Below are 27,971 nucleotides of genomic sequence, written 5' to 3'. Positions count from 1 at the left end.
ATGTTTTTTCTGTAGTGTGATAAATTCTCAATATGACTTAAAGTCTTCAAATAAACATTCCTCTGCAAATGACCCTGATTAGAGAGGTGCCCAATGACTGTGACACAGATGGATCAAGACTATCATTAAGTTGAGGGGCCTCATAGGCAGAAAACATTCTACTACACCTAAATGGGTCTTGACTGACTCTGAGCACAATTAACATTTTACAACTTGAAACAGAGCTGTCTTATTGCCTTAATGAACAACAAAAATATGTGTCCAACATGACTTAAAGGAGACACATTATGTGTATGTCATTTATAAACTGTTACAGTGGTGGCCACTCATATTAAAAATGGCTGTTTTAAACGTTGACCTCAACTTTTGACAGTTATGGTGAAAAGCTTATACACTTATCATGGCTATAAATGTCATGGTAATTTGGGGCTTTTAATTATTTCTTTGAACTGTTCTTTTTCCAGAGTGGAATGACTGTATAGCACAGACCTTTAATGATAAAAAAAAGAAAAAAAAAAACAAGAACTGGGTGCACAAGTTTAATTTGGGCGGGGTTTCTCTCATCCATGCAGGGTCAAAGTTAGCAAGTTCAAACTTTTTTTTTTAAGACTGTCATATCTGGCAATTTTTGCAATCGGAATGATGATCTGAATGCACTGTTGTACCAACATATTTGCTTTTACAAGAAGAGCTCTATTTGTTTTCTAAAGGCAATTCTTGTTTATGTTTGTATTTTTTTATTTTTATTTTATTTATTCATGCCAGGTGTGCCAGGCAGGTAGGTAGGGGAAAGAAGAGAAAGATAGACAGAGAATGGGAAAGGATAGATAAATTAAAAAAAGAAAAAAAAAAAAAAAAATATATATATATATATATTATTAAGAGGGGTAGACACACACACACACACACACAGTCATGCTGTAGTTTGTAGCAATGCGTATGTGCTTCTCTCATTGAACATACTCACCAATGAGGGCAAGAAGCCGCAACCACCCCCCCCGGAATCCAGAGGCAAGCAGGGAAAGACCGAGGGGGACGCGGGCCATCCACGGCCCTCTAGGAACTCACACTGCCACACATCCCAATGGCATCCACGCACAGACCCCAGAGGAGGAAGGAAGGAGACCCAGATGGAGCCGCCGCAGTCAATGGGCAAGAGCCCAGAGAGCCAGAGGCAATGAGCAGCCCACCCCCCTGGCACGAGCTGAGAACACAGCCCCGAAGCCCAGGCACCCAAGAACCCCCCCCCCCCCCCCCACACACACACACACACACACACCACACACACACGCTAAAGGGGTCCGAGCCACCCCCAGGCCAAGAGCCACGCCAAGACATCCAGCATGCACCCCAGGACCCACAGGCGCCCGCATCCCAGGAGCGGCAGTGACGACCAGCCGGGGGCAGCGGTAACTCCCACCCTCCACAACCGTGTCCAACAGCGGTCCTGTGCTCATACACACACGTCAGTCACACACTTGTGCACACACAAACGGACCTTATGTGGGCGAGCTGGTCCCAGCACAGAGCCAGCGGCAAGCAAGTTCAACTCTGACCAGATGCTTGATGACCATCAATGAGCTTCTGATGTGATTCGGTCTGAATATTGGCCACTCTTTGTGACAGACTTGATAGAGTTAATTTAAATTGGTTGGTTTCCTGGCATGGACCCAGCTTTTAAGTGTAGTTCACAAATTTTCAGTAGGGGTGATATCTGGGCTTGGGCAAGGCCATTCCAGAAGCTTAATGTTAGTTCTTTATCCATCCCAAAACCAGTTTTGATGTGTGTTTGGGTCATTGTCCGCTGGAACACCCAACTGTATCCAAGTTTCAGCTCTCTAGCTGTTGATTTGATGTGAAGTTAAAGAAAGTATCCCTCATTGGTCATTATTTCATCTACTTTGTGAAATGCTCTGGGGCTGTTTTGTAGTGAAATGTACCAGTGTCACTGGCAGCAAAATAGCATAATGCTATTTGCATCAACATGCTTGTCAGTTCATACAGTGTTCTTAGGTTTGAAATCCTCACCTTTATTCCTCCAAACATACCTTTTGTCATTGTGACCAAATAGCTGAGTCTTAGTTTCATCTGACCATAAAGCTTTTCCCCAGAAAGTATTTGGCTCGTTCATGTTGGCAGCTGCTAAATTTGGTCGAGCATGACGATGTCGATTTTGGAGCTTCTTTCTTGGTCGGCACCCTCTCAGTCCATGGCACTATAAAACACTTCACTGTGGACAACAATGCTGGTGTTCCAGCTCATGGCAGGCTTGAGCCTTGGTGGTTCCTGGGTTGGTGTTGAACATCCTAACCAATTTCCTATCATCTGAGAGTGACCGTTTGGGTCTTCCAGAACTCAAAAAAGTGGTGACATTACATTTTTTGAACTGCTTAGAAATGGCTCAGACTTTCCCAACTTGTATAAATCAGCAATTCTCCTTCTTAGGTCTTCACCGAGTTCCTTGGACTTTCCCATTGTTCTGAGCAAAGAGTAACTACCAGTTGTAGTCAATCATAATCACTAATGGGAAGTTAATAAGCCTTGGCCCTGTCAAGATAAAAGGCAGTAGAACTTTCAACAGCACTTATAAAAATATTTAAATAAATGTTTGTAAATATTTCAACCTGTATGTATACTTCTGACCCCATGTAGACTAAAGACAATCCAAAATAAATTCAAACTTGTGCAGCTAATTTTATTTATTTATTTTTTTAATTCCTTAAAGATGTATACAGTACAATCATTTCACCCTCGGAAAAAGAACAATTTTGAGCCAAAAGCTTGGGTTGCATTCACAGGCTCATTCACAGTTTTGCAAAAAGTGAATGAAGTTACAACATTTATGGACACAAAACACTTTTTTTGGTTCTGCAAACAAAATCCAGACTAACAAATACTTTGTTTGCAGTCCACTGAAGTCTGACAAAGTGAAACTGGGTGTGGCTACAGTAATTCCATGTTTCTGTCACAAATCTGCAGTAAAATAGCAGTGCTCTGATTGCTTTCACATTATTTAAGTCAAAGTAAGTGTTCTTTGATTAAACTGGATAAAATCATGATTTTCAGAACATTTAGGATAAATTGCAGTAACTGACGGGATGTGTAGACATTGTGTTGGTTGGCGCATGGTTTTTTTGCTTTGGCTTGTTTGGCTTGGTACACATGATTGATTGGCACCATAAGTGAGCTTACAAAGTCTGTTACAGTATCTGGGACAAACTTCTGTTTGATTTAGCAGTTAGTTTTCAGACAACACAATTTCACACCTTTCTGCAGCAAAACCAGTTCATCTATAATCACCAGCATATGGGCAAGGATAAATTGCTTTGATAAACTTATCTAAGAAAATCGCACTGTTATATTTTTACTTTCTTACAGTGACGCTCAGGGCTCAGTGTGTGGAACAAAAATATTTCTCCACTTTTTGTTGAGTACATGATTTTTACTGTAGTCTGGAGTAGCAAAGCTGTCCTGTGGGACTCTGTTAGAGCTTAAGTAAATCTTTTAATTCAGTTATATTTGAATTGAAGAGCTGATACCATAGTATTTAGGGTGAAGATGTGCAATAATCAGTATGATTACCAAATCTGTAGTGAACATTCTGAGAATACTCTCTGGGCTGAACTTTGAAAAATACCAAAGGAAAATGCAGACAATATATACACAGAGGAATAGTGAGGGTATAGAAATGAGTTTACTATTGGGGGGGACACATACAGTGGCTTGCAAAAGTATTCATACCCCTTGAACTTTTCCATATTTTGTCACATTACAACCACAAACATAAATATATTTCACTGGAATTTAATGTGAAAGACCAACACAAAGTGGTATAAAATTGTGAAGTGGAAAGAAAATTATACATGATTCAAAACATTTTTTACAAATAAAAAACTGAAAAGTGCGGTGTGCAAAAGTTTTCAGCCCCCTGAGTCAATACTTTTTGGAACCACCTTTTGCTGAAATTACAGCTGCAAGTCTTTTAGGGTATGTCTCCACCAGCTTTGCACATTTAGTGACTGAAATTTTTGCCCATTCTTCTTTGCAAAACAGCTCAAACTCATTCAGATTAGATGGAGAGCGTTTGTGAACAGCAGTTTTCAGATCTTGCCACTAATTCTTGATTGGTTTTTAGGTCTGGACTTTGACTGGGCCGTTCTAACACATGAATATGTTTTGTTTGAAACCATTCCATTGTAGCCCTGGCTTTATGTTTAGGGCGTTGTCCTGCTGGAAGGTGAACCTCCGCCCCAGTCTCAAGTCTTTTGCAGACTCAAACAGGTTTTCTTCCAAGATTGTCCTGTATTTGGCTCCATCCATCTTTCCATCAACCCTGACCAACTTCCTGTCCTGCTGAGGGAAGCAGCCCCAGAGCATGATGCTGCCACCACCATATTTGACAGTGGGGATGGTGTGTTCAGAGTGATGTGCAGTGTTAATTCTCCGCCACACATAGTGTTTTGCATTTTGGCCAAAAAGTTCAATTTTGGTCTCATCTGACCAAAGCACCTTGTTCCACATGTTTGTTGTGTCCCCAACATGGCTTCTGGCAAACTGCAAACGGGACTTTTTATGGTTTTCTTTTAACAATGGCTTTCTTCTTGCCACTCTTCCATAAAGACCACATTTGTGCAGTGCATGACTAATAGTTGTCCTGTGGACAAATTCCTCCACCTGAGCTGTGGATCTCTGCATTTGGTCCAGAGTCACCATGGGCTGTTGGCTGCATCTTTGATCAGTGCTCTCCTTGTTCGGGCCTGTAAGTTTAGGTAGACGGCCTTGTCTTGGTAGGTTACAGTTGTGCCATACTCTTTCCATTTCTGGATGATGGATTAAACAGTGCTCCGTGAGATGTTCAAAGCTTGGGAAATCTTTTTATAGCCTAAGCCTGCTTTAAACTTCTCCACAACCTTATTCCTGACCTGTCTGCTGTGTTCTTTGGACTTCATGATGCTGTTTACTCCCCAATATTCTCTTAACCAACCTCAAAGGCCATCACAGTGCAGCTGTAGTTGTACTGAGATTAGATTACACACAGGTGGACTCTTTTTAGTCATTAGCAGTCATCAGGCAACTTCTGAATGCATTTGGTTGCACTCAGAGAAAAGGGGGCCTGAATAATTTTGCACACAGCACTTTTCAGTTTTTTATTGTAAAAATGTTTTGAATCATGTATAATTTTCTTTCCACTTCACAATTGTATACCACTTTGTGTTGGTCTTTCACATTAAATTCCAGTGAAATATATTTATGTTTGTGGTTGTAATGTGACAAAATATGGAAAAGTTCAAGTGTTATGAATACTTTTGCAAGCCACTGTATTGGAAATCTAATAGATCATGAAATACTCGCAGCAAAACATAAAAAAATTTTGATCTTTTACTTTCTTCTTTTTCAAATGTTTCTTGGAAAAATAGTGTTGTGTACACCTATATTATTGCATGTATAATTTACATGTATATGTTTTATAATCATAAGACATGGGCAAACCACCAAACAAAATGGCTTGAGTCTTTTATCAAGCATAATGACCATGTCATTTCAGGGCTGTATGCGTACTTTATCAGGTGGCTGCACTGATACTAGCAAGCTAAATATTTCAGTAGCACAACAATAATTTAGTAGCACACACAAGTGCAAAGTTTGATACGTTTCATTGGTCGAAAACATTTAATACCAGTCAAAAATGCATTTATGTAGGTTGACTGTCAACAGAACTGGTTCTTTAATTAAACAATGTTCTGACATGAAAGAACCCTCACAAATAATGTAATGAATAAATTATTCACTTCTTAATATCAATCTTAAGTAAAAAAAAACAGGTATTAAAATATTCCTATTCTGTTTGAAACTCTGTTTGTTTGACCAACAAAATCAAAATCTAATGAATAAAAATAAATATCATTAGAAATAATAATAACCAACAGAAATAAATAAAAGCTCTCACGTTTGCCTCACTGACGACACAGTGTGCATTTGCACTTTATAGCTCTGCATTTAATAATTTGCCAAACAGTTGCCGAAGCACACAAAAGGTTAAAAAACATTAGTCTAGGCTGCCTAGGCACACATTCTATTCCCTCTGTCCCCCGCAGCCAGTGTAGTGCTGGTTCAGGACCTGGCCCACCTGAAAAGTCACTTGAAACAAACAAAACAAAACAAAAACAAAACAACAAATCATGCTCAGGGAGTGCAGAACTCTGCCATGCCAAATTGTCATCAGCTCACTATCTTCTCTTCTGCTACTGTGCTAAATCCTGTCCAGAGAAATGGCACAGATGATGTTTTCGTTGGCAGGTACAATGCTTGAAATAAGTTTATTTACTTATCAAGGATTTGTGGCCTTGAAAATTATGATATGATTGTTATGTGTTAGACTCTACCTCATAGCAAACTGCAGGCATTTATTGTGCGTGATGAGTGGATAAGCCAACATCAGTGGCTGAATTGGTCATGAAATGAGACATGGAGATGTGTAATTTTTTCAGCTCAGCAGGTGATTACCTGAATGTTGACATCATACTTTTCCCTTCCTGCAGTTATTTAGAGGGGCCTGTTGCAATGTCAAGGAAAAAAAATTAAACCAAGTGGACATGTGTTTCACACTCACAATAGGCAAAGGACACCACTTCAAAAATGCTTTCATGTGCCATTTCTAATGGCAATGAGAATCTAGAATGGCTGAAATTACGTAGTGTTTTTTGCATAGTAATAGCCTTAAATAGCCATCATTTATCCATCATTTATCAGCCATCATTTATCAACATGACTACCTCTTTGTGTCTGGCAAATGACTAATCAATTAATCAGGATATCATTTCAGAACTATTCAGCACAGTTTTAATGCAGTAAAATAATTAAATAGTTCTAGATTTAGGATATCCAAATGGAATTACTCCTTCAAGGGACAGTCCTCCCCAAATCAAATTTAATTTTTTGGTCTGCAATGTAGTCCAAATTATCCATCCAGACTACCTACAAATTAAATCCACAAATTGCAACTCATATTACTGTGTAGAAGGAATGTGTGTATCCTGTGGTCCTGACAGTGTGATGAGCTCTAAAAACTGAACGTGTTCCTCTTAGCTGAGCTGCGATGGGCTGTGGGTGTTTGACAGTCCATGCAAAGTGTCTTTTTTTCTTATTATTTTTGACCATTTCATAAACAAAATGTGTTGCATGCTTGGGTAAATGGAACCCTTACTAAAAAAAAAAAACTGTAGAAAACGATTTAATAACAGTTTTTCTTTTTCTGGACACCTTGTTTTGCTCAAAGGCCTCGATTTTCATCTGCTGTGGTCCAAAACAGACAGGGTAGAGTAGCCAAGATCCTCTTTGGGGAGGCAGCTGAATAATATCAAGGACCATCATGATATAAACTTGGCCAGCAAAACCAGAGGGACTAGCTGGATAGAACTGCCTGAACTTTCCAAATGCAAAATGTCCACTAGTAAAACTGGTAATGATCAGAAAAAACTAAACTTTGAAGTGAGTGGCCAGAAATACTCGATCAGGTGTTAATCTACCTGGGTTGCCCAAATGAAATGTATGTGTAAGAAGCACTGAAACTCCCAATTTGATCCTCTCCAGCATAGAGGGAAGCAGAATGTTGTATTTGTTAAAGAAAAGAATCAACTCAGTTAACACTGTTCCTCTCTGGCTCTCCCTTTTCTCTCCCCATTTCATATCATGTCATCATGTCATTGGCCTTACATGACCTATGAGTCCCGCTGGCAATGCTTTAACTCTCTGTGAGCTTGTCTTCATCACTATCCTCTCTTCAGATCTCTCCAGGTATTTTGGTATTTCCATATAAAACTCCATCTGCAATTTTATATGCACACACTGGAATCACTGTCTCTAGAGTTACACACTTGAACGCAAGATGCAAAGCCCTGTATGTGAGGCATCATGTGTTGGTTTCACCACTCCATGCACTGCACACACTTGTGCACACCTACAGAAATACACACAATGTGAAGAAGAATGGGTAACAAGAACACACCAAGACTTCCGTTAATTAATTGTCATGCGTCTATTTCTTCAGGAGATGAATGTTCAGTCACCAAGAATCGAAGATTAAGAGGGGGCGAGCAGGAGGAGAGAGTGACAGAGCAGATGAAAAGCAGAAAAAGAGGAGGCTGGCCTATCACGCTCCATTTAGACTCTTCTCAATTTGGAGGAACTCCACTGTGTGTTGGCCTCTTTACGCTGTCTCATCAACAGATGTGCATTGAAGAGAGGGAGGGATGAGTGAAGTGATGACAGTCTTCGTCTTGATGAGTCAGGGAAACAAGGAGGGAAACCAGTGAGGCAGAGGCCCATTTGGGTGGAATTGTGTCAGTATGTTTAATATAATGATTAGAAACACAATGAAAGATTGAAGAGTGTTTGTGCAAAAATGGATTGTTGTGGCAAAAAGTGATGTTGCAACCTAAATACTGCCATTAAATTCACATTGCTTGTGCTGCAGTTTTTGCTTGTTGTCTTAACAGGTGCATTGTATCTATCTTGGTAAAGTCATCATTTTCATGATTTCCTTTAAGATTAGGATATTTTTAAAAATGATTAAAACAATGTGATGACCCCTACATATACACATACAATGCCCACACAAGATATAAAAAAATACACAAGTGTACAAGTATAAATACACAAATAGCAGTACACAAATCCAGCTTTTACAGTTGCAGTACACTTCCCAATACTTTAGCTTCAGGTTTCCACTGATAACCCATAATGAGCCAATACTAGAGTATTCCTCACTCTGAGGAACAAACTGGGGATCATTGTTTTATGTGTAAGACAACATCAGGCTCAACTTAAACACTGCTTTCCTAACTTTATAGAAAGTCCAAGAATATATCAGTAAAGTAGTAAATGAAAACAGGACCAAAATAAATAAAATGTAAAAAAAATAAAGTTCATTATATTTTATTTACTTGTACTAGCCTCATTTCAGCTCAGTGAGAGTCTTTATACTTTTGTCATTAATGGTCATGCTTTCTGCTTTAACTCACACATGTGCATGCTGTGTATCTTGTGAGGCAAGTGAAGTAAAAATATTTAAAAAAATTTGTTAAACAATACCTTATGTTACTGTAAGCAAAAAAAATTAAGTTACACCAAACATGAACATGGGAAATGATTGGAGTCTCAGTTGTCTCAGTCTCAGTCTCAGTTGTGTCAGGTCCCTTGAGTTACGGCAAGTCAAAAACTATTGCAAACACACAAAGCACAGTTGTTGCCATTGTAAAATACCTGTTGGTGTTAGCTGGTGGTCTTTTTTTTTTTTTAACATGAGTTTGCTGACTTTGTTGTTGCTTCCTTCATGCCCCCTTTCTACCAACCACTGCTGCAGACACATGACAGTCCAATAGCTCAATTTGCCACTTATACAGTACACCAATCCAGCTTTTTGAACCAGGATTGGATTGATATCTGATCCAGATATCAGATTTGTGCATCCCTAATTACAAACATAGAAATGCAACACCCCACCCTCCTCCTGAAGAATTTATAGCTTAATTCCAGATAAGCTTGGGTGCAAAAACCCAATGAGTTAGTCCTGGACAGTTTTCTAGTTTTGCTCTTCTTAGGAAAGAGACATACTTTGCCTGGTGCATGGTAGGATAAACACACCTTGACTTGATTACTACTTGTGTTAGCCTGTCTTGTTTGTGTAGTGTTCTCTGTTACATCCCAAATCTAGGGGAAAACAGGGCATAACATGGAGTGCTATTCCCCCGCTTCAACCACGTTCAAGCAAAGTCAGCAACACTAATGTGGTATATAGGTCCTGATATACCAACCATAATGCTTCTCTTTTAGTGATTTGTGTTGCACTAAAACCAATTAAAGCATTAGACTGTCTGGGTATGGACTACAGTATATAGATTAATAGTGTGGTGAGACCAGTAAACTGAATATTTTGTGTACTATGCCTTTTATTTCTAAATAAAAGGCTATACTGTCTACTCAAAATAAATTCAGATAGAATGTTGACATTGTAATGTGTTACTGTTAAAATATACACAAAATATTTTGTGACTGTCTTTTTAAATATAAATATTAAACTTATCTTTGAATATATTATATTAAAGAAAAACAACTTTCCTCTTAAGGGTATAGAGTTACATCCTACTCGATATAACTCAATACCCTTCTTTAATATGGGTGGATCTGTGAATATGCAGGTTAGCTCTTGCATCCATCTCCACTCGCCCCTTTGGCTGCTCTGCAGCTCATGCTTACCTCCCACTTTGCATAGACTTGTCAAACTACACAATATCAAGCTGTAATATTTCAGCCAAAAATCTTCAGAAGAAGAAGTAGAAGGAGAAACGAGGTAGCCCCGGGTCTGACTAACTGCCACCAATGCCAACCAAGCTGTCACTGCGGCTGCAAAAAGACTTATTGTAAAAGTATAACAAAGAAAGTTTATCGTCTTGTTCCACAGATGCCTCTCTCTGCCTCAGTCTGCAGTCCTCCTCAGCTCAGTTCCTCAGGCCTGACACCAACCTGTCTAATTAGGCTGATCCATTCTAGATTTCACTCTTTATTTGCTTGGATTAGTTCTACACACTCTGGACTCTGTTCAGTTTAGCTACAGTCATCCTGCTGTTCTACACAGCCAGCAACTGGCCCACTTCTCCACATGAGTGGGGCAGATTCGCACACACTCTGCCCACTCTGCCTGCTCTGGTGCTATCCGTGACCCCTCTGCAAGTGATGGGTGAGTCATCCTCCTCATCCCCAGAGTCAGCAGCACACCATCCCCACTGTATACAGTGTGAAAAGGAAGCTGCTTCCGCTTCCCGAGTCATCTGGCCATTTGCCAGAATAAGCTTGAGGTAGAGTAGGTCATCTACCAACTAGAAGGCTGGTGGTTCAATCCCTGATTGCTCCAGTCTGCATGCCAAAGTATCCTAGTTCCTCCTGATGCATTAATCAGTGTCAGAATGTGTGTGTGAATATTTGATAGAAAGCACCATAGAAAGTGGTTTTGTGTGTGGAAAAGAATCACAAATTTCTATTGAACTGAATTCCCTACATTCCCTACAATGACACTATACTGTTTATACTGTTGTTATACTAGACTGCATACAGTTCGTATAAAGGTGGATTTCAATGAATTAATCTAAGATTCATCACTTTAAATTCAAATTAATCTCTGCTTCACTTGATGTAACTTAAGTCTGTCCATGAACACCACAGTCCCAGTGCACCAGTCCAACACAGAGATTTACAGAGCTGTAAATTCAACACAGTACAGCAAACTAACCTGTTTATCCTGCACTAAACTGTTGAGTATTTTTATGCAACCTTTGAATAACACGTTAGTGTGCCTCAGTTTTGAAGGATGTTTCACAATATAAAAAAAATCTTAACTTCACATCATTTACAGATCAATATCTGATTTGAAAAATGAGGACATTACACATAAGCTTTAAATTTCCAGTTCATCAAATGCCACTGAACAGTCCCTACCTTTAAATATAGCCTCTCTTCTTCCTCTCCTGTAATGTCTTCTTCACATCTTTCTCCATCTCTGATTGAAGTTCTCTCTCATTCTGGGAAATACAGCAGCTGGATCTTTAGCTAGCAAACACACTGTGACAAAGTACACACACAGGCTGTGTGTTTGCTTAAATTTGTTGAGATATTAGAAAAGTTGCATTTTAAATTACCGGCAACTTAAAAATGTTTATGCTTCTGTAGCACTTGCTAGATGCTAGTACCGTGACTACAACTTTGGCTCAAATCAGTTTGACGTTTGAAGGCACACATTGACATAAAATAAAAACTACCCTCAAATGCGATAAACCTAAAGTAATGAGCCTGTTCGGAAAATGTAAGGAGTAGAAAGTACACATATTTGTGTAAAAATGTAGGGACTAAAAGTAAAAAGTTGTCAGAAAAATAAATACTCCAGTAAATTACAGATACCTGAAGATTCTACTTAAGTACAGTAACAAAGTATTTGTACTTCATTATGATGCTCTAATATACTTTAATTTAGCAATGTTGTCTAGATGATCAAAATATGTTGCTCAGTGAGAGTGGCCCCAGGGCTGGCAGCATGCCTAAGAAGAAAAATAGGAGTTAAAGTATATCCGTTGTGCACTGCCCACTCTCTGCTGCAGGTTTGTCCAATAGGAACATATACTGTACAGTACATGATACTGAGATGCTCAGTCAAACTAACAAGCAATTCTATGGCAAACTCTTCACACGATGAAATTTAAAATATATATTAATAATTAATAATCTGTGAATTGCATTGTAGCTGTATATATTGTACTTCAGCATTCAAGAAAGGAATGACTATTAAAATTAATATTTCATGTCTTGCACAAAACAGCAAAAAGGAAATTAAGCTAATGTCATTCCAAAATTTCTGCAGCTGTAAACCACAGAAAATCTTCCTGTGGAACACTCCTCAAAATCACTGACTATTTATGAATTCAGGGAGGAATGCTGGCTATTTGAAAAGTGACGTTCAATCAAATATGTACTTCTTTAAACTTCATACGTCATCTCACAATTGTTAGACTAGATGTGGTGTGAAATAATTGATTTTCCTCTGTATTTTGCTGCAATGTTCAGTTATAACTCTGAATGTATTATGACAGATTTTGGGGGCTGAAGGATATCGTGGGGAGAAGAGTGGCAGACGGAGAGTGTTCAGCCGAGAGACCCTTTCTCTCCCTCAGCCAAATCCCTCTCTGCGTTTGAGTCACATGGATCATTTGCAGCCAGTTTTTCTATACTCTGAAATATTAGCAGGTTTTGACATTTGCTAACCAAGCTCAAATATACTCTGTTGATTTAACTGTTAGGACTATCTTTGGATGTAACTTGATATCCTCTAATGGAAACAATGGATTATTTGATATCATATTAATTATGATATGTTCTATTGTGGATGTTGGCAGTGTTGTGGTGAAATCAAGGGCACAAATTACAACTGAGCTATCACATCATCAGATGACATTTAACTCTAAGTAGAACCCAACCTGTGAACAGCCTGCTCATTAATTTGAGCAAAACCTGTTCAATATAGATATATATCCAGACACAAACAGTTTGACTGGAGCAGTGAACATATCAGAGAGGCTGAGAGGTAATGAGGCAGTGAACATTGCTCATTTTGCAGCATACAGTAGAAGTAGGATCTACCACTGACATAACATGGCTTGGGTAAGGCTGTTTCTCAGGTTCATAAAAAACAAAACAAAAAAAAAAACAACTCTACAGCCCACATATGGACATGTCCATGGCTGCAGTCCCATTTGTAAGTGGGCAATGTGTCCAAAGGCACTGTCTGCAGACCCTGTTTGTCACAGCTCATGTATCACAAAGGGAACAGGAGACTGTTCCATATGTTGCTCATGCCTGTTTGGACTGCTGTGAAAACCATCAACCATCCTCTAACTCTACAATGCTCATGAACGCATCTCACACAGAGTTCTGAGATCATTTGCCAGTCAACAATCCACATATTTCCATTTTTACTTTATTGATGGGTTTATTTGTTTAAAATGACTGTAAGCTGACTATTCTTTTCTTTGTCTATTTGTTTTGTTTTCTTGGACTGTTTAGACAAATCAAATGACAACCATACCATAGAGTTTGGAAGGCTGTGATCTGCATTTTATATCTTATAGATAACACAAGCTATTAGTGAGTAGCCCAAAAATAAAATAAAATCCATGGACCCACCAATATAGATTATAAATGGTATATATATATATATATATATATATATATAAGCTTAAAAAGTATCATAGAGTAGAGTAGGTATGGTATCACAGCAGGTAGCAATGACAAATATACTGCATAGTTTTACCTCTGTATAGCAATACTGTGGCTTTGCTTTTCAGCAAGAAGTTAATTTGAGGGATTTTACAAAATTTTTGCATAAACTTTTTAGATATTCCAGCCATTTTTAGCCTCAAATTAATTGGACAATTGACTGACAAGCAGTTTCATGACCAGATGAGTCATGTTCCCTTGTTATTTCTTGGAAAAAAATGGAGCTGACATAATATTTGAAGATTCAAAGTGTTATTTTGTATTTTATAGCTCTTTACTCTCATTTTAAATAGGAGGTCCAAACAGATGTCAGTACTGGTGAGGGGGGACATCATCGGGATGAAAAACTAAATAAATCTAGCATATCATCTGTCAAACATGATGGAAGCAATGTTATTGTATGGGCATGTATTGTCATGGCCCCCAGGGTCTAGGACACAGAGTTTTGAGTTTTGTGTCTTTTTTCAGCATTTCCTGTCTGAGTCTTGCTCCATTGTCCATTTTCGTGTCTTCTCTCATGCTGTTTGTTCTGTGTGTTTTCCCAGAGTCTAATTTGGCATTCCTGGTTGTGCCTGGCTTCTTTGTATTTTCAAAGACTCTAGCATTAAAGTTATTTGAATTTGTCCTTGTCCAAGTCCTACATTTGGGTCCTACCCTGCCTGCCACACAGCAGGTTCATGACATGTACAGCTGCCAGTGGAACTGTTCCACCAGTGTTTACTGATGATGTGACTGCTGATAGAAGTAGCACGATGAATTCTGAAGTTTTCTGGGCTATACTCTCTGTTCAGATTCATCCAAATGCTGCAAAACTGATTAGACAGTGCTTCAGTGCAATAATGACCCAAAGCACACTACAAAAGAAACCCACAACATACTCAAGATGAAGAAATGGGATATTCTTCAATGGCCATGGCCTAAACCCAATCCAACAGAGCTTTTATGTTTTGAAATATAAACATGAATTCAGAAAGACTCACAAAAAAGCAACAACTGAAGGTGGCTACAGTAAAGGCTGAGCAAAGCTTCTCAAGAGAGGAAACATAGTATTTGATGATGTTGATGGGTTTCCACACTACATGCAGAAGGATTTTCATCCAACTGTTAAAAATAATCCTTATATTTAAAATTGTTGTAGTTGCTTGGTTCCCCAAGCAAGGGACTCTATTCTATAAACATAATTCTTATGGGTATGTTAAAAGATGATCCTAATTTTGAAAGGCTTTGGCAATTATTTTGTTGGGGAATTTGTTGGTTCTTTGAGATGTGATATGCATTGATCATTGGAGGTATAAGAGTAGAGGACAGGTCGACTGACAAAAGAAGGCTGAGAAAGGTTTGACTCTTGCTCTTCTAGGTGATTTGTTTGTAACACTGCAACTTGATAACAAGCTGCTCAAGCATATCAGAAGCTCTAAAACTGACCAAGGTGTGAATGTGCTTGTGTGTGTGTTTGTCTTTGTTAGCTCTGTGATGGACTGGTAGTCTATCCTCAGTTTCCTCCTGCATGTAGTGCCTGATGGGATAAGCTCCAGTCACCGTAATGTCAGTATGCCCGTAAATAATATGATTTACCCAAATATATTCTATCGAAGCATTTCCCACATCATACCCACATCATACTAGTGTTATATAACAAGACAGTAATACAATGAATGCAATGTATGTGTGTTTCGTGTTTGTTTTGTCACAAAATGAACATTTTTCACAGTTACTTCTCTTGTGAGCCCACTTTGCTCTAATCTTTCCAGCTTTCTGCAGACCCACCAAAGAGTTGAACCTCATCCAACTCCAAGAACTGACAGAAGAATAGAAATCTCTCCCAGATGGTTTAAAAAGTCAATCAATAAACTCATTTAGAAGTGAAATATCCAGAGACTCCTAATCCCATTAAAGGGGATTAGATCAGATTTTTGGTAGTTACAGTTGTAACCCTCGCATAATGATATTTACAAATTTGCATAATTTTAATTGGATACAGTTAGATCCATAATTTGTGAAATACAAATTTTTTTGTAGTTTTGCCTCTGTACACTATCACAGCGGATTTTGAATCAAGCAATCAATATGTGATTGAAGGGCAGACTTTTAGCTTTAATTCAAGGAGTTTTTAAAAAAAAACACATTAACTGCTTAGGAATTACAACAATTTTTATACATGGTCCCCCATTTTTGAAAACTCAAACAGAACTGGACAAACATGGCCTAATGAGGCTTGTTCCTTTATCATTTCATTTATTATTTCATGGCAAATTAAGCAGTCAATAACTGAAGTTGATTGCAAGTGTTGAATTTGTATTTTATAGTTTGTCACTGTGATTTTAAACAACAGGCCCAAAGAGATGTCAGTGGTAGCGAGGGAGGTCATCATTAGACTGTTAAACAAACTAAACCTATAGAGATCATAAAAAAAAAAAGTTTAGGAATAGCCATATCAACATTCTAGAAATAATGAATGCTCAGGCCAGGTCAGCATCAAAAGTCCTGGAAGGCTAGGTGCCAGATGACACGGCATTCTGTTCATGGTTAAGAAAAAAATAAAAATCTTGAGGAGGTAGCCACATCATTGTCAAAGTCTTCAATCAAGAATGGAAACACAGAGGATTTACAACAAGCTGCAGACCACTGGTTACACTCAAGAACGTGAAGGCCAGATTAGAATTTGACATACTGATTGATTTAAAATGCACTGTGGTATAGAGAGAAAACGTAAAAAAAATTGTGTCTTTGTCCAACAAATTATGGGCCTAAGTGTAGTTAACTGATATCGTGTTTTAGACGTTAAAGTAGCAAGCATTTGACAATTAAATAATAGGTTATGCAATTGTTTTTGAACTGGAACTGTGATACAACTTTAAAAATTCAGTTGAGCAAGCATATGCTTTTAAAGGACTGGGATGCAATATAATATAGATGTTCGTGATCTAATTGTATGTGCCAGGGGAAGAGAAGTAGACATCTTGTATAAATGTTTTAGGCTCCTTTTTTCTGCCTGTCCTAAGTTGGCTCAGCTAAGTGGCTCAGGAGAGGTTCATAAACTATACTATATTTACAGTACTGGATGGAAAAAAATACAAAAATGTGTCTTAAAATCTTATAGAATCAGTTCTTAACACTGTATTGAATGTATACTTGAGATATATGTAGTACAGGATAATAAGAAGATAAACCAGCAAAATAATTAAAATATTATAGACTGCAGTACTTTATAACAGCAAAAGGAAATTAATAAAAACAATAAAAAATATAAATTAAATGCAAATCCCATGTAAACACTAGCAAAGCTTTTTTATTTTTCTGTTCATTTTTAGGAATCACTACCTTATGGCACTCAAGCCAAGCCAACTGAATCCTACCTAAATGTTTATAGGTCAAATGTATTTAGCTTTAGTTTAAAAAAAAAAAAAGCAGCTTGCTACTAGTTTTCACGAACTCAAACAACACTGCAATTAATCCCCTGATTGAGTGAAAAACATGTGTTCGAGGTAATTAAGTATGCACTTTGATTGCTATTTGTTCCCATAAGAATTCTTCAGAGTGGGCAAAAGGTCTTTGGTAGGTGTGCAGCATCCATCCCGCTCAATGAAAAACACAAAGGAATCCAGCTCTGGATTCCACTGCATAGTATTTTGTTAATCCCGCATTTTGCCTTTCTTGAGCAACAGTGTTAATGTGAAAATTCCACTTGAGAAATTCTCGATTTCTCAAGTGGACTTCTCTATTTCACTTCCAGTTCTTTGGATGAGAGCCCAGCAAAAGTTATGCCACCCCCAACTTAGCCAGAGTGTGGACTGTTGTCGCTATTTCCACCATCATTTACTGTGGTGCTACCTAACTTGTTAGTGTTAATTTATTGGGTTGTATAGCAGCATTGATGTAGGTGAAATAACATTTTAATAAGTATTGGGGTTCAGGAGAAGGGGAACTTTATTTTGTAGATATTCAAGGCACATTTAGGACCTTCTGGGGATATTTAGGGGGCCATTAACATGAAACATTCCTTATAGATCACTAAATGTTTATAGAACTGTTTGTGACATTAAATCCCACATTCTCAGATTTTTCTGCTAATGTAAATTACATCACCTCTTAAGATTCCCAGACACTCTTAATGTAAATTCCTTTAAAGATGCAGTGTCTACAATACATTCCCAAATTGGCAGAATTTTCATCTTCCCTGAATATTCTACTAGAGTCCCCACTGCTGTGAAGAATATCACTGTGTAAAATTGCAAGAATGTTCCTGGACAGTCAGAAATCTTTAAAGGATAGCTGCATGTAATTTTTCAAATATTCTGGGTACTTTTACAACATTACAGCATTTAGAGAAATTATATTCCCATGCTGTTCATAGAAGCTGGCTGTGGCTCAGATGGGAGAGCAGGTCACCTGCTAATTGGAAAGCTGGTGGTTTGATCCCGGGCTGCTCCAGTTTCCATGCCAAAGTATCCTTGGGCAAGATACCGAACCCCAAGTTGCTCCCGAGGTGCTTGTGAGAATGGGTGAAAGAAGACATGTCATATAAACCACGCTGAGTTCTCAAGTAAAGTAGAAAAGCGCTATGTAAGAACCAGTCTAATTAAACTGTATATTCCCAGAATATTCTGACAATGCTGTCAAAGATATTGCCTTGTCTTTTAATGAACAATACGGAAACATTGTGTAAATATTTTCTATGTTGTAATGTTGCAATGTGACTATAAACTCATCAAAGACCATCAAAGTAAAATTTTCTTTTAAATTCATATTGATGCATCTTCATAACCATAGGACATTTTAGGAATGTCCCCAGTGTTCTGTAAAGGTTCAGGACATTTGTCAACATTATAGAACCTCTAGAGAATGTTATGCAAGGTTCCCTCTAAGGTGGGTCAGATTTAGACTTTTCCAGAAAGCCAAAGAAATCTAAAAATTCTGGGGGGAAAAAAACACTCTTTAGGCAGATCAAATCAAGATTAACTTGTAAGAGAACTTGGGAAGAGAAGAGTATGGATAAGGAAAGGAGCAGCTCATGATCCCAAACATACCACATTATCTGTCAAACATGGTAGAGGCAATTTTGTTTTGGTCCCTACATCCTGAACGCTTTTAATGCCTGTCTCGTTAGTGTGATTCTGTCCACCTGTTTTCCCCACCTCTTTCCACTTTCCTCTCATTTTCCTTGTGTGTATATCGTCTGTGTTGTCAGTTCTTTGCTGTGTTGTTGTCAGCATCTCCACTCATGGTCGTTGGCTGTCTGCATTGACTGTTCAGATTCTGCCCCATGGAATTTTCTGTATGAAGTCTGGGAGTTCCTCTTTTAGTTCACATCTTATTTTTGTTTCTTTTTACATGTAATTTATTATTTAATTGTAATTTTGAGCATTTTGTGGCTTAAGACATTTTGGGAAACTGCAAATAATGACCAAAGGGCAATACTAATACTACTAGTAGTAGTTCTTTTTAAAGACAATCAAGTGTTTAAATTTCCTAAGAGAGCCAGGCCATCATTTATTCGTATGCATGGTCAGAGAGACCTGAAAGTTTTGTAAAATACTATATATTGTATCCAACAGTACTTCCAACATCCATATTTCAGGTGTTTCAGGCACACTTTCTGGAATTATTTTCTCTTTCAGTTTATTGTTGTTGCAGCTCTACTTTTTCATAGCAGTTTAGTGGGGTGTGGTGTGGTTTTTGAATCAAAAGTGTCAGTAAATACCCTCTAATGACCTTTTGAGCTTTCATGTTGACAAGAAAATACAGAACCACAGAGAGAACTGCCATCACAAGATGGATCTCAGCACCTCTCATCAATATGTGTCAAGCTGAGACGAATGGAATAGTTCACTTGCAGTCCACTTGCACGCTTTGTCTGCTGTAGATGTGTCCCAGACTGTCTTTTGGGGGGCAGTAACGGATTTTGTCTCTGTTGCTTCACTCACTCTCACAGATGATTTATATCTTTTCAAACTGGAAGCGGAGCTATGCTTCTGGGTTGAAAAGACAGACTGCAGATTCAGATCGTCACTCCTGGGAGGTTTTTCTGATCTCCAGTTCTTCAAGTTTCTAAATTGCTTCATTTTGAACTTCCTGTCATCGCTGTTGTTTTTCCTATTTTAAATTATTAAAAGGATATTGAAATGTCATTTCCATTTTTCTTCATGGCCCATTTATTTCATATTTAAATACATATTGATGTGTTGAACAGACTAATGTAAGATTTTTATGACTCACACTGACAAATTAGTCAACATAATAATTTGACATCACTGTCACATGGTTACTGCATGTGATTGTGCAAGTAGCAGTGCAGTGGTTTGTTTTGTAATCAAGTTTGCTCCACAATGGGGCACAGAGTGGCACAGAATTCATGAACCTGATCATTAGAAGCATTCGGAACTTTTAATTCCATCACTTGATAGAGAGACACTGTATCCAGACTTAATAATTTTATGTCTTTAGCCCCATTTTTAAAAAAAAAATTTTTTTGAAAAAGACTTAATACAGTAGCAGCACTGTGATCCTCAGATTTATTGGTAATTTGTGTTAAATGCTAATGTGTTAATTCTGATTCTTCTGAGATGTTTCATTATACACTGTCTCATTTTCATTTCATTACTATCAGGCTGTCCTAAAAGCTCCCTGAAAAGCCTTCAGCAGATCCAACATGCTGCAGTTAGAGTACTGACAGGGACTAGAAAGAGAGAGCATATTTCTCCCATATTGGCTTTTCTTCATTGGCTCCCTGTTAAATCCAGAATGGATGTTAAAATTCTTCTTCTCATATACAAGGTCCTGAATAATCAGGCCCCATCTCAAAGACCTCATAGAACCATATCAACCCGTTAGAGCACTTCGCTCTCAGACTGCTGGCTTACTTGTGGTTCCTAGGATACTTAAGAATGGAATGGAAGGCAGAGCCTTCAGCTTTCAGGCCCCTCTTCTGTGGAACCAGCTCTTAGTTTGGATTTGGGAGACAGACACCCTCTCTATATTTAAAATTAAACTTAAAACTTTCCTTTTTGATCATGCTTATATATAGGGTTGGATCAGGTGACCCTGAACTCTCCCTAAGTTTATAGGCCTAGGCTGCTGAGGGGCTTCCCATGATGCATTGAATATTTCTTTTTCACTCAACCTCTTCTCACTCTGTTTATACACCACTCTGCATTTAATTATTAGTTATTAATCTCTGGCTCTTTTACACAGCATGTCTTTGTCCTGTCTCTCTCCCCTCATCTCCAACTGGTTGCAGCAGATGGCTGCCCCTCCCTGAGCCTGGTTCTGCTGGAGGTTTCTTCCTGTTAAAGGGAGTTTTTCATTTTGACTGTTGGGATTTTTCTAATTCTTTTATGGTCTTTACCTTACAATATAAATGGTAAATGGACTAGTTCTTATATAGCGCTTTTCTACTCTGTCTGAGCACTCAAAGCGCTTATACAACATGTTTAGAATAGAATAGAATGCCTTTATTGTCATTATACAGGATGTACAATGAGATTTGGAGGGCCACTCCTGTTCAGTGCCATGCAACAGAAAATCAAACTCTCTAAAATAAAAATAAAAATATTATAATCTAGTATAATCAAGAAATATACAGAAAATAAACAATGTATAAAATATACAAAAAATAGAATGTATAAAAATATATACATACATTGGTGCATCTGTACATTGTAAGAAAAGTAAATAAGTGTATACATATAATAATGAAGATGATGAATATTGCACTTGGTGAATGAATATTGCACTAGTGAATGAATACTGGATATTACACAATATAGGAATGTTAGATATTTTTCAGTATGAATAATATAATATTGCACAGAGATGTGGGTGTTGCACAGTTACAGTGGGTGAGTGTGTGAGTTCAGGGTGGTGATTGCTCTGGTGAAGAAACTGTTCTTGAGTCTGTTTGTTCTGGCTTTGATGCACCTGTAGTGCCTGCCAGAGGGCAGCAGGTCAAACAGGTCAAAGCCAGGGTGTGAGCTGTCCTTGATGATGTTCCTGGCTCTGCTGATGCAGCGGGAGGTGTAGATGTCCATCAGGGAGGGGAGAGGACAGCCAACGATTCTTTGTGCTGTCTTGACTACCCTCTGAAGCCTGACCCTGTCTGCCTCAGTGCAGCTGCCGTACCATACTGTGATACAGTACGTCAGCAGGCTCTCAATGGATGAGCGGTTTACATTTACCCCATTCACATCCATTCATACAAGCACTTCCATGATTAACTAAGCTAAGTGCTTTTTTTATTGTCTAACATTCAGAAACATTCACACTCCTGCCTGGAGCCTGGAGTAGCCAGGAATTAAATAAAGCACCTTGAGGTAGTTGTTGTGATTTGGCGTTATAAAAATAAAATTGAATTGAACTGAATTTAATTCATATATTTGCAAGCTAACATTCAGGGATTAAATTGTGATTGGTAATGTGAGTGACTCTTAGATCCATGGATTGCAGGGAGTGCTCATGTGTTGTCATACAAAGGCCAACACACACTTCTGGAGTATGGCACATAGTTACCTTCACTCTAACTCTCTCACGCAAACAAATCACACAGATAAGGGGAACTTTAAAGCCAGTCTTTGCAAAGAAAAGACAGGTTAGGCTAAACATACCTGTAGCTTCACATAATCCATACATGCATCTTGTGTACATGGAAGGAACAGTGTTAAGATAACTGATAAATTTACTGATACATATTATTTCCATCATTATTTAAACCAGGACCTTGTTGCTGTGAGGCAACAGTGCTAACCACCACATCATTGTGCTGCCAATTTGGGCTGTGCAGGTCTCGAGCTACCCGTTATTTCTTTGTAATTTGCTAGGACACTGGAAAATAGGTGCAGTATTAAAATGTGCAAACACACATGGAAATAATATTTGCATATATTTGAAATGTACATAAGGCAAATACAAAGTTTGTACAATTCTAACGGGCATGAAAGTCAATATTTAGTATGACCAGGAGTTAAGGTGGGATTGAATGATCCAGAACGGTGTTCCTGGACCTTCAGCAACGAGCAATTAAATCTGATAGTGATATGCATTAACTTGCCCACCGAATTAATTAATTTTTCGTGTGCTGAAGCCTAGCGTTGCTTCCAGTAATGGCATGAAGGTTATAAGAAAATAATGACATCCCACAGCCCACTCACACCCTTGTTACATCCTTTTTTCTTCCCATTCCTGTGATTCAGCCATTTTGCATATATAAAGTTGTGGTCACATTACTTCAGTATCTAGCTAGCACTACGGAAGAGGAGCAACCATAAACAGAGTAGTGTTTTTATTTGTTTTTTATTTTTTTTAATTGGCAGGTAATTTCAAGTGCAACTTTTTGAATCAGCTCAATAAATATCCCCAAGCACATAAGCTGTTCCTGTGCAGTTTGGAACAAAATGTGTCTGCTAGCAACTTGTGCAATTGCTGCATTTCAGAAAGCCTTTATAATCATTGTGTTTAGCAATACAATGAAATAAGGAGTTCTACCTATGTGGGAAATTTAAACAAATAAACATATGCAAACATAAAATTAGTTCTCATGACACTCAAGCATAATGCACGAGTTGGCATGAAGTGCAAAGTAAAGGTGCCACATAAAAATGACATGTTTAACCGCATCGACTACAACCATTTGTTTATTGAGAGAGGCTACTGCATTTGGAAAGAAGCTGTTAGTGAATCCGGTAGTTGGGGATTTGATGGCTTTTTGATATCTACCAGAAGGCAGCAGTTCAAACAGATGGTAACCTGCTCTGGTAAGAGCAGTCTTTGATGATGTTTTGGGATCTGGAGAGAACGTGACTGTTCACAATTTCTCAGGAAGTGAAAAAACCTATAATGTACAAAGATGAGATTATTTTCAGAAGCAAGCTTTGCTCGGCAAATGACATTTACTAAAGAGGAAAGTTAAATCTTACTGTCCTAATTTGTTTTAAAATTTTAAATCAGATATTGGATCTATACATGAGGTGTTGCTGAAGTTCACTTTTTTGTGAAACATCTTACAAAACAAATTGAAGTATATTAATTTTGTGTTATTCTAACTTTGCCATCCATCCATCCATCCATCCATTCTCTTCCGCTTATCCGGGGCCAGGTCGCGGGGGCAGGAGCCTAAGTAAAGAAGCCCAGGCTTCCCTCTCCCCAGCCACCTCCTCCAGCTCATCCGGAGGGACCCCAAGGCGTTCCCAGGCCAGCCGAGATATATAATCTCTCCAGCGTGTCCTGGGTCTACAATGGGGCCTCCTCCCGGTGGGACATGCCCGGAACACCTCACCCAAGAGGCGGCCAGGAGGCATCCTAATCAGATGCCCGAGCCACCTCAACTGGCTCCTTTCGATGTGGAGGAGCAGCGGCTCTACTCTGAGCCCCTCCTGGATGGCCGCACTCCTCACCTTATCTCTAAGGGAGAGGCCAGCCACCCTTCGAAGGAAACTCATTTCTGCCGCTTGTATTCGCGATCTTATTCTTTCGGTCACTACCCAAAGCTCGTGACCATAGGTGAGGGTAGGAACGTAGATCGACCGGTAAATCGAGAGCTTCGCTTTTACACTAAGCTCCCTCTTCACCACAACAGACCGGTGCAGCGTCCGCATCACTGCAGAAGCAGCCCCGATCCGTCTGTTGATCTCCCGTTCCCTTCTCCCATCACTCGTGAACAAGACCCCGAGATACTTAAACTCCTCCACTTGGGGCAAGAACTCGTTCCTGAGCCAGAGAGGGCACTCCACCCTTTTCCGGCTGAGGACCATGGCCTCAGATTTAGAGGTGCTGATTCTCATGCCGGCCGCTTCACACTCGGCTGCGAAATGTTCCACTGCGAGCTGGAGTCCACCCCCTGATGAAGCCAACAGGACCGCATCATCTGCAAAGAGCAGAGATGAGACTCTGAGGCCACCAAGGAAGAAGCCTTCTGCCACCTGACTACGCCTAGAAATTCTGTCCATAAAAATTATGAACAGAATCGGTGACAAAGAGCAGCCCTGACGGAGTCCAACACCCACAGGAAATGAATCCGACTTATTACCGGCTATATGGACCAAGCTCTCACTGCGGTTGTACAGAGATTGAATGGACGACAACAACGGGCCAGACACCCCATACTCCCGCAGGACCTCCCAAAGGATACCCATTGGACACGGTCGAATGCCTTCTCCAAGTCTACAAAGCACATGTAGACTGGCTGGGCAAACTCCCATGCACACTCGAATATCCTTGAGAGGATAAAGAGCTGGTCCAGCGTTCCGCGACCAGGATGAAAACCACATTGTTCCTCCTGAATCCGAGGTTCGACCAACGGACGGACCCTCCTTTCCAGTACCCTGGCATAGACCTTTCAGCCCCAGCTCAGTTTAACTCTTGTTTACAGTTGCCATTTAGCACTAATAACATATGTGATGAAATAAAAATTTGAATTCAAGAAGACAATATATCAAAAGCTCACCAAAGCTGTCATGAACATAATTGGATGAATGTAATTTCATCACAATATATCAAAATGAGAAATTTTGAAATATTTCTCTGAATAACAGTCAATTATCATGCAATTTCCAGTCGCAATTTCCAGTCGACACACGACTTCTGTCGATACAACTTCTGGGGACGAGGGAGATGACTTGCCTGGGGGTGAGGTCACTGAGGTAGTTAAACAACTCCTTGGAGGCAGGGCCACTGGAGTGGATAAGATTTACCCTGAGATCCTGAAGGCTCAAGATATTGTAGGGCTGTCTTGGTTGACATGCCTCTGCAACATTTATTGCATGGAGATCTGGGGCAGTGCTCCTGGATTTGCAGGCTGAGGTGGTGGTTCCCATCTTCAAGAAGGAGACTGGAGATTGTGCTCCCAACCGCACTTTTCAGTTTTTTATTTGTAAAAAATATTTTGAATCATGTGTAATTTTCTTTCCACTTCACAATTGTAAACCACTTTGTGTTGGTCTTTCACATTAAATTCCAGTGAAATATATTTATGTTTGTGGTTGTAATGTGACAAAATATGGAAAAGTTCAAGGGGTATGAATACTTTTGCAAGCCACTGTATTATGAGCCATTCAGTTCAAATATTAAGCTGTAGAAATCACTACCCTATAAACTGCATGATGTTAATACTCATGCAGTTTATAGGGCAATAATTTTCTACAAACTGCATGATTTTAATACTCATGGCATGAGTGAAGCAACACTTTTCTAAAATTAGCTGTAAGCAAGACATTTTTCCTGTATGTCATTTTTTTAATGCTAATGTTTAGCAATCAGGATTCAACCAACAGTAGACTGAGCTTTACAGTGGATTAATATTTTGTAGGGCTGTGGGAGGCTGGTGGATATTACTGCAGAGATCATTTTAATATAACATGCTAGTCAGTGCAGTCTGTTAAAGAAGTGGGCAGGTGGTAAAAGCAGTGTGATTGAACAATCACCAAACATGTGAAGAGATGCAGTGTGCTGCTGAACAAAGGCCAGGGGATTCTGATGCAGAGAGAACGTAGCAGAAATTGGGCAAACAAGAGAGAGAGAAAAAAGCCTTGTTCTTTTGTGAGTTTCGACTCATTTGTTTGTTCGGCCCCAAATGGGCATGGCTGCTACAGCTTTTGTATCTTTACTTTCCAGGCATTCAGCTGACACTCACATCCAAAGCAAATAAGAAGAAAGGAAAGAGCCAGGGCACTCATGCCCTTACAACATTGTGACGAGTTAGAGGTGATATTTTGTTGATAGACAGACACACAGTAATTCTAGTTTCCATGCAGCACACACGATTTTCTTCACTTAAATTATATATGGTAAACAAAATATTTGAGTAAAAAAACTTTCTATGCCTGGTGAGTTATGCTGTTATGCTGACTCACATACCTGATTGCTGAGGCTTTATGTTTGTTAATTTCCTGTCAGGATGTTTATTAGAACAGTCAGATTGTGTCTTCATCTTTGTTTGCTTTGTACAGAGATATCATAAGCATGGGTGAGCTTGGCTCATAGGTCTTTTAAAAAAAAAAAAAGAATAAACAAGAGCACTGAAGTAGATTGTACCACCTGTCTTGTCAGTTTACATGTTGTTGTTAGGAAAAACTCCTATATTCATACAATATCCACTAAATGTATCATTTCAAAAAGCTGAGCTATACTACAATATGTGTCTTTAGTCTTTGCAACTGGCTAATATTTCAGGCTCAGCTTGCACAAGATTTGGATTAACTTTTATTAGTCTTATGTTACACTGCTGTACACTCCACAATATTAGTTTGTCTGAAGTGTAAATCAACAGGGGTCAGTTTGGAGCTCTTCAATATATTGTCTGAGCTGTTGCCATGTGAGGTAAACTGCCTCTACTCTCATATGATTCTCCAAGCATTCACTGGGCAGTCCATCCATCCATCCATCCATTTTCTTTTGTTTATCCGGGGCCAGGTTGCAAGGACAGCAGTCTAAGCAGAGAAGCCCAGACTTCTCTCTCCCCCCTCCAGTTTATCCGGGGGAACAATGAAGCATTACCAGGCCAGCCAAGAGATACATTTTCTTCAGTGTGTCCTGGGTCTACCCCGGAGCCTCCTCCCAGTAGGACATGCCTGGAACACGTCACCCAAGAGACACCCAGGAATCATCCTAGTCAGATGCCCGAACCACCTCAACTGGCTCCTTTTGATGTGGAGGAGTAGCAGCTCTATTCTGAGCCCCTCCCAAATGACTGCATTCTTCTCTTTCTAAGGGACATTTTCTGATTTAAAAATCCCATAAGGCATATATGTCTCAAAATGTTAAAAAATAAAACCAGAGTAGGAGTTCAATCAACAAATTTTGTATTCTTTGTGTATCTAGACATGAATTATGATCAGTTACAACTAATACTGGTTTAGATTGTAGCACAGAACAATTATACATACAGTATACAGGAAATTAATATATTTTTTCTCACAGGAAATTACAAAAGATACATCAGTGATCCAGCAGTCAACCTCTTGGTTTGGAATATGACATTGTTGAAGGATATTACTGCAGAGATCATTTTAATGTAACATGCTAGTCAGTGTGATCTAGTGACTTGTTTTTTTTTAAGTTATATTTTTTGTTTCTTTCTTTCTTTTCCACCACACTGTGTAATATGAATTAATTTGTTGAACACGTTGTGTTCCTTGTGCATCCCTTTGCAGAAACATTGCCCTCAA

Source organism: Archocentrus centrarchus, unplaced genomic scaffold (genome assembly GCF_007364275.1).
Source record: "Archocentrus centrarchus isolate MPI-CPG fArcCen1 unplaced genomic scaffold, fArcCen1 scaffold_37_ctg1, whole genome shotgun sequence".
NCBI lineage: Eukaryota > Metazoa > Chordata > Actinopteri > Cichliformes > Cichlidae > Archocentrus > Archocentrus centrarchus.
The sequence above is the reverse complement of the archived record's forward strand: the minus strand, read 5'-3'. Positions refer to the sequence as shown.